This window comes from Cydia amplana, chromosome 20, assembly GCF_948474715.1.
Source record: "Cydia amplana chromosome 20, ilCydAmpl1.1, whole genome shotgun sequence".
Lineage (NCBI taxonomy): Eukaryota > Metazoa > Arthropoda > Insecta > Lepidoptera > Tortricidae > Cydia > Cydia amplana.
Genome location: NC_086088.1, coordinates 10287875 through 10296351, shown reverse-complemented (window position 1 = coordinate 10296351; position 8477 = coordinate 10287875). Strand labels below are relative to the sequence as shown.

The 8477-nt window shown below is 35.8% G+C and overlaps 1 protein-coding gene across 1 annotated transcript in view; it reads right to left on the bottom strand.

Annotated features, from left to right (window-relative positions):
• Positions 1 to 8477, bottom strand: part of LOC134657491 (homeobox protein Hmx-like) — a 279414-nt gene that overhangs the window by 151623 nt on the left and 119314 nt on the right. The window lies entirely within an intron of this gene.

Here is an 8477-nt window from a genome sequence, read left to right as displayed (position 1 = left end):
GCCTCTCATTGCGGCATAGTCAATTAGGCTATTTTGGCCATTTTTGAAGGGCTCTAGCGCCTTAAAAAACAAAAATATCAAAAAAAGCAAAACGGTCCGACACAGATATTGACAATATTAATCTGTGTTGAAAAAATCATTGCTCTAGCTTCAAAACCCACGGAGGAAACAGTCGAGTACGTTTGTATGGAGACATGACCACTCCTGTTGGCTCTTAAGCTTTGGATTCCTCCGAAAACGGTGCCGTTACATGACGGCCGTCATATAGCGGCCGCAAAAGGCGGCCGTCTTTACGGTGGCGACATGTGTCAGTACCACGGCGTCATAACACACCGTCAGCCACCAAGGGCGAAGCGGCAAATTTGAAAAATGTAGGCGCGAAGGGATATAGTCCCATAGAAAATTTGATTTCGCGCCTTTTTCTACTGACAAGATTTGCTTGACCATCTATAATTTACTTGGAGGATGAAATATCATCAGAAGAGGAAAATAATCGTAGTACGGAATCATTTATTCGAATCTCGTGTCATTTATTCAAAATGGCGTCACCGCTATCTAATAAAACGTTCACGAAACTATCGGCACCGTCATGACGGCCGTCATCTTACGTTACGTTGACGTAACGCCGTCTAAGAAACCGCGCCATCTCGTTTACATAGACAACGTTCTAGTGACGTCAGTCAACGCTATATTACGGCCGTAATATGACGGCACCGTTTTCGGAGGAATCCAAAGCTTTAGTGTAAGGCCTGAGTGGACGCTCGAAGCGGAGCGTTCGGCGGGGCGTGCAGCGTGGCTGTGGGCTCACGCGTGATGTGGGCAGCGTGCACTAAGGCCGCCCCTATACGTGCGCATTTGTTTAACATGCACGCCGCACGCCCCGCCCCGCTGCACGCACAACTCGAGCGTCCACTCAGGCCTTACACTTCCCGGTAGGGCTGCCATCTCTAAATTCGCCGAACGCGGACGTATAGTTCGTTTTTTTTAGCATTAGAAAGAACTTGAAAAAACGTAAGCGATCTTGACATGTCATTTAATTGAAAAACGCTTTTTAAAAATCAGTAACTATTACTTATGAAAACAGAAGAATATAAATGATCGTATTAGATTCATAATTGTTACATATTTGCCGTAACTTATTTTTAAAACGTGTTTTTCAATTAAAAGACACATCAAGATTGTTTACCTTATTTCTAATGCTAAAAAAAACGAACTATAGACTTAAAAAACCTGGACGTTTGGCGTAAATTGCGTTTTTTCCCCGGGCGTGTCTGAAAAAAATATTATTTTAAAAACGATCGCTTTATTTATCTTTCTAAAGAGTGTCCGGATTTTCCTTTTTTGAAAACCGGAACACGGGGACGGGAACCCAAACTGGGACAAATCCGGGAAAAACCCGGACGGATGGCAGCCCTACTTAACGGTATACGAGAGAGTATGACAAAGGTGTAAGTGATCATGTGAGATTTTAGAGGGGACGGGGTTAGGACGTGGGGCATATTTTTATGCAAAAGGCCATTGTTACAATTTTAGTGGGTAGTCAATAGAATACATTCGCCGTCAAATATATTAAGAGGCAACAGGAGTGGTCAATTCTCCATACAAACGTACTCGACTGTTTCCTCCGTGGGTTTTGAATCTAGAACAATGATTTTTTCAACACAGATTAATATTGTCGATATCTGTGTCGGACCGTTTTGATTTTTTTGATATCTTTGTTTTTTAAGGCGCTAGAGCCCTTCAAAAATGGCCAAAATGGCCTAATTCACTATGCAATGAGAGGCGTGGTATTCAAAACTGATATCAATTAGCCAAAAAAGCAAAACGGTCCGACACAGACAATTTCATAATCATTTAGATTTCCAAATTTGGTTACGATCGGTTAAGTTTTGGAGGAGGAAACGGTCGAGTACGAAACCTCGATTTTTGAGATTTTTACGCAGGATTTTTCGCCTTGTCCTTATCGCACTAGTTTTAGGAGCCGCTTCCGTTAGCGAGACGGGTATATTTACCTAAAATATTTAAATCTCAGCTCCTGTTTCGTCTTAAGGCGGCCGAGACACTCAAAAATATCTGAACCCACCTTTTAACCTTTTCGACGCCGTGTCAAACACAAAAGCTGTCCCTCGGACGCCACGTCACCGAAGTGTCAAAACTGAAATTAAACTTTATGCATTATGCACGTAGGTCTATATTGCTCTGTGGTATGTGACGGATTAATCCGTCTTCGGCGATGGACGTGCGGTGCGGATATATTGGCGTCCAAAAGGTTAACGCCTTGACATTAGAAGTGTGTTCAGATATTTGTGAAAACCTAAACCGTTCCGATATATCTGATAGCGATTGTACTTAATTATAAGACAAAGGAGTCAAATGTTCATTTTGAAGTCGACCTATTTTCTATGGTACACTTATAAAAAAATTATTTAACTTATCAAAATTCGCATAAAAGTATTCCCCATGACTGTAAAGCACGAAAACCTTTGGCGTGAGGCAGGCGTAACACAGCGGAAATGTGTAACACAGTGGACAGGCAACCCGCTTTGTATTTGAGGACTAGTTACCCAGTGTAACACAGTGGACTCTTTAAGTGAATTGAAGTTTTACGTAACACAGTGGACTTGAACGGATTTATACTGTCTTAAACAAACTAGGTTTGTTTTATGACGTAAGCCAAAAAAGCAGCTTAATTATAGTAAAATCGACTTTTTTCTATCTCATTGAAAAATAAACTTTGATCTCTAAGAAATAAAGCCTACGATGCGCTACTTATCAATGTTAATGACATACGACGTTGAGATAGTAAGGAGTCGATTGTTTTGTGGATATTAAATATAATGTATTAGTGTTATAAAAATGTATGTTATAAGAATATATCTGCGATTTATTAAATATAAAATTAAGCGCATTGGAAAAGGAGATATAAGCATTTTATATCGCAAAAATGACATATTAATGGAACACGAGTCGGCAAAAGATATAATATTATTACGAGGGGTGGCTGAAAGCTGAAATATTCGCGGCCTAAGCTAGAAAAAAATATATAAAAAAAACTGCTACTTTTTTCCCCGCCTCTTTGGCAGTTTAAATATTGCCGCCATTACTAACGATTAATAATTAACATTTATTTTAATACTCTTTTTCATTTTTTTTTCTAAGACCGCGAACTTTCAGTCGCCCCTCGTAAGTTTTTCTCAGGCAATAACTCGTTTAGAGTCGCACGAACCTAACCGCCTCCATACAATCGAAGTTGAGTCTCATTTTTTAAAACAACATTCTGAAATAACATGAAATTTGACATTAACATCAAGTAGCATATGTCTATGTCTGGTCGTTGCTAGATTGCAATAGGGTAATTCGTCAATTACAACTCAACTGGCCACCTTACATTAAAAATGAATTATATTCACATATAAACAGCATTAATTTAAGTATAAGGTGGCTAGTTATTGAACGGTGGCCAGTTATTGAAACCTTATACTAAAATGAATTCTCTTTATAATTCATCATTTATTTTTAGTATAAGGTTGCCACTGTTGCCAGTTATTAAACAGTGGCCAGTAATTGACGATTTACCCTACATAATTATATTTTCTTTGTATTAATGCGGCTATTTGGCGGGTTCTTGTGACTTAAGTGATGTATCATGAAGCCCTGTGAACGTCAGAACCTACTTGTAAACGGTAGGTAATGAATGGCCACTTTTACTTGTTAGTGTAGCTACCGTTCTACTATTCAACGGAGCGGCGGCTGACGTTTACAAAAGTTCATGACCCCTTGACCGCTTAACGAATTATCGTCCGGGAGAGAATGACTGACGAAATTTCTATCTGACTCGGGGTATGAGAATAAAGCGATATAAGTGTGCAATATTAAACAGAACAAGAAATAATGCTATAAAAACGCATTTACAATAAAAATGTGGTTAAAAGTGTCATCAACGCCATATTATGTATTATCACATACATATGTGCCATTATGTATTTTTAAAGTATTCCCATCCGACATAATATATGCATTTATTAATGGAATCTCAAAGTATTTATTGCATTTATTACGAGTGCTTTTCTAAAAAACCTGTTTACCTTCACTTTTTAGTTGGGAAATTATATGAAAAGTTAAAGACCTAAAAAGTAGACAATAATAAGTTATTTGTACCAGCTTAGAGCATTTAATAAACGGAATCGGCTTTAGGCTTACCCCTCTCCCGAAAACGTTGCAAAATTGTGCAAACTTTTGTATGGGCTGACGTTTATCTGACAAGGCTTTTTTGACGTGCCCCTCGCCTCAAAAATCGGCAGACTGTTTTGTACAGAAAATGACAGACAAGGCGTCTCCAGTTACTATGTAAATGCTCTAAGTTGTACCGTCATATGAAGTATTTAAAAATTGGTAAAATAATGGATGAAAACAAGCTATACTTTATTTCTCCCTTTGTGATTTTCAGTAGAAGTGAAGTAATATTTTCCTAAAAAATGGGTTAGGTACGGGTTTTTAGAAAGCCTCACCAACTTTAGTCGTTTTCAATATGAGATTGAAAAGCAAAAACTGTAAAGGCACCCACAGAATCCTACCTGCCAGTAAAATTATTATAAAATGAAAAGACGGCTTATATTTATATCCTCTAGCCACCTAGACCCAGACATAAAAACTTGTCAAGACAATAGAAATTGTGTCTAAAAATTACTGCTGTCTACGTTTCACTATTAATCTTCTGGTGCTTTATTTCATGCATGGTGTAAAATAAATTATTTTAAATACCTACTGTCAAATACCCTATTTTGATTTTGATTAGTCAAAATAAAGATTCAAATTAGAATGAAACGGGAGACCTTTGTATGGCGGCTAGAGGAGACAAAATTGTTGCAATTTTAATTAATAATTAATTAAAAAAAAGGACACGACTCACGGGGCTAGCTCTACGTTATTACTTGATTTCACGAAAAGTACTTACAGAAATAAGGTTTTTCTTTTCGTGCTACGTAGGTATTCAAAGATAAGTATATGCTACAATTCGATGGGACTATACACGATTTGCCTCTGTAGATAAATCGTAAGGATTATACTGTGTTATTATTATACAGGTGGATTTTCTTTTTGGGTCAGTGAGGGCAGCTATCAGATCCCGTGCTGCTACGAGAAAACGGTCTTAGAAGACCTTCCCTCGATTTCAAATTAATGAAGATTGGCTTTTACAGATTTTGGAAAAAACATACAGGGTGCGAGAAAAAGGTCATTTTTGACAAACTTTTTTTTGATGCCAATCGATCCCATTCCTGTTGAGGAACAAAAGCTTGTATGGAAGCAAAAAAAAATTTCCGGCTAGAAAAGCCACAAATCGAGGAAAACTTTTCCCATACAATTAGTATGAAAATGAAAACTCTTATTTTTCACATGCTATTTTTGTATGCCAATCGATTCCATTCCTATCCAGTATCAATAGTTCCTTTGGGGTCAACTTACGGTTATGTACTAAAAAGCCACAAATTAAAGAAAACTTTTTCCATACATTCACTATGGAGAAAACGTGAAATTTAATTCACAGTTTTCTATCTGGCCAATCAGTCCTGTTACATTTAAGAACCATAATACTGTATGAAGACATTGCTGTGACTGATGGGCGAGGTAGAAAATTGTGAATAAAATTTCACATTTTCTCCATAGTAAAAGTATGGAGAAAGTTTTTATTAATTTGTGGCTTTTTAGTACATTACCGTAAGTTGACCCCTAGGAAACCATTGATACTGGATAGGAATGGAATCGATTGGCATACAAAAATAGCATGTGAAAAATAAAAGTTTTCATTTTCATACAAATTGTATGGGAAAAGTTTTCCTCGATTTGTGGCTTTTCTAGTCGGAAATTTTTTTTTGCTTCCATACAAGCTTTTGATCCTCAATAGGAATGGGATCGATTGGCATCAGAAAAAAAGTTTGTCAAAAATGACCTTTTTTTCGCACCCTGTATGTTTTTTCCAAAATCTGTAAAAGCCAATCTTCATTAATTTGAAATCGAGGGAAGGTCTTCTAAGACCGTTTTCTCGTAGCAGCACGGGATCTGGTAGCTGCCCTCACTGACCCAAAAAGAAAATCCATCCTGTATATTATGTTGTGTATATAAATGTGATTATTGGATGAACTCACCAAATTGTTCGCTCAAAATAATTATATATTTCTAACCGTCATTCATAACGCGTATACTTTTCTAATGAATTAGGTTAAAATGATGATGAATTTAGAGACATACCTATTTTATTTATCTTTAGATATGATATCATTTGTATAAATACAATATGTAATTTGTAGAAAGCTGTCTGTTTGATGCGTCAAAAGCATCTTGTATAGTCAACAAGGATTACCATAAAATGTATCGGGAAAAGTAAAAAGAAAAAAGAGACAAAAAATAAAATATAAAACAAGTCACTTTATATCGGGATTATATGCAATGTGAAGTGTTTTTAATTCTCTCGATTCATTTGGTGTTTAGAAAATCATAATATATAGTAATGTATCACTGCCTAAATCTGAAATTCCGTTTTATCTTATAAGTATATTTCTTGTTATACACATTACATTGTCGACTCGAAGCGCCAAATAACAATGTAATACTTATTTAGACGTCAACTGAAACTTAAAAAAACTGAACGAATTATACAAAAAAACATAATTAAGGACTTTCATTCGTTTACATTGGTTACATAATGGAAAATAATTAAATACATTGCAAAATAATTTTATCTTAGACTCAATGAAAACCTTCTTTCCATCCTGTTACCCCCCGCTGGGGTGTAGGGCTCGAATCTTTTTCTTCCATTTACTCCGGTCCTGGGCAGCTGGGGTAGCCCCTTCCACCCCATCAATACACCCAGCTCTTGATCGGAGCCAAGTAGATGAAAACCTTAATTATGTTTTTTTTTATTTACACAGTTTTTTACAATTTCTACTCAATGTATAATTATTGTAACTGCTTTACCTAGATTTAGTTAGTATTTTTAAGTCAATCATAATAATCATATATATTCTATCGTCTTCCTGTCATACATATTGACGATGTGAAAGTAGTAATAAGATTCAGTTTCTTATACGTTATATGCAGCACTTTTTCAATACAGTAAAACCCTCCTAAGAAAACGCGTCTCAACTGGGAAAACGTATTAATAAGTTATACCTGTCGTCGCGTCGTATCATGGTCCCTATGACAATTCATTTTTATATGAAGTAGCTGTCACGTAAAACGTTTGTAGAGATTTAAGTTTAGCACATTCTTTTATGTAGAAATGTAACATTTTAGTGATATAAATATGGTATAAACATATTTCTTCAATTATTTTTTTAAATTAAGCCCAAGCGGAAGAGATTAGAAGGAACTGTCATATGGATCATCAGCGCCAAGTATAGTAGACATTTTCTAATGACCCTGCAATTTGAAACTAAATCTTATTAAGCGGGTTCGAAAGTATTAAGGTTAAGTTTACATTCTTTAGATAAAGATACTCGTATAGTTGGGTTTAATTCAATCCATAGAAGAGCATTTCCTAAAATGTTAGTATTTTTTTATCGCGTAGGTACGATTTATTTTTGCCGTTATGTTACCGTTATACAACATATGGGAAATGGTAACAAAATGGGAATATATTGATTTAAACGACGAACACGATTTTCACTCATACTTTTATAACTAACACGGAACTTCGCGTATTTTTCGAAATGCTCCGAATACCCGCAATTTTATTCCATTTCTGTTTTTCGTGCTGTATTAAAGCAACTATGTACATCACAATAATTGATCTCGCTCATCTCATTGATAGTAACTTCAATCATCTTTACGTCAATTATTTTACTTTACGTTACTTTAGTGTCAATTATTTTTTACACTAGTCAAAATTTACTATTGCCTTTTAACTTCTTTTGAGGGTATATATTTACTTACTTGTTCTTGCCTTTTTCGTGCTCACTAAACTTTACTTTGTTACCTAATTTAAGATTTGCCTTTTTAACACATAAAAAAACCACTAAATTGACTGAGAATAGTGTAAATTTAGAATTATCAATGGTTTTGGATTGGAAAAGTGGAGGGATAAAAATATAGTTAATTCGTTTACTTTTTTGCATAGCGTTTTAACGAATACTGCTTATTAAATAAAATTCGTTACAAATTGAATTATTTCATTAGAAGACGAATAAAGGTTTTTTTTTTCACTGTTAAGGTAGACCGAGGCGAATCGGATCTCTCTTCTTCCTCGCGTTGTCCCGGCATTTTGCCACGGCTCATGAATACCGAGGCGAATCGAATTTAAAAGTCATTTTTTTAGTCTGATCCGATTCGCCCTGTGATCCGATTGGCCCCAGTCTACTCTAGGCGTTAAAAAGGTAAATGTAAATTAGCAAGAACCGTACTAACGCTCAAAACTTCGCTGCTCACGTCGTTTCGAACCAAATTGTTTCGACTTTTAATAATTAAGTAACCAAATGTAGAGT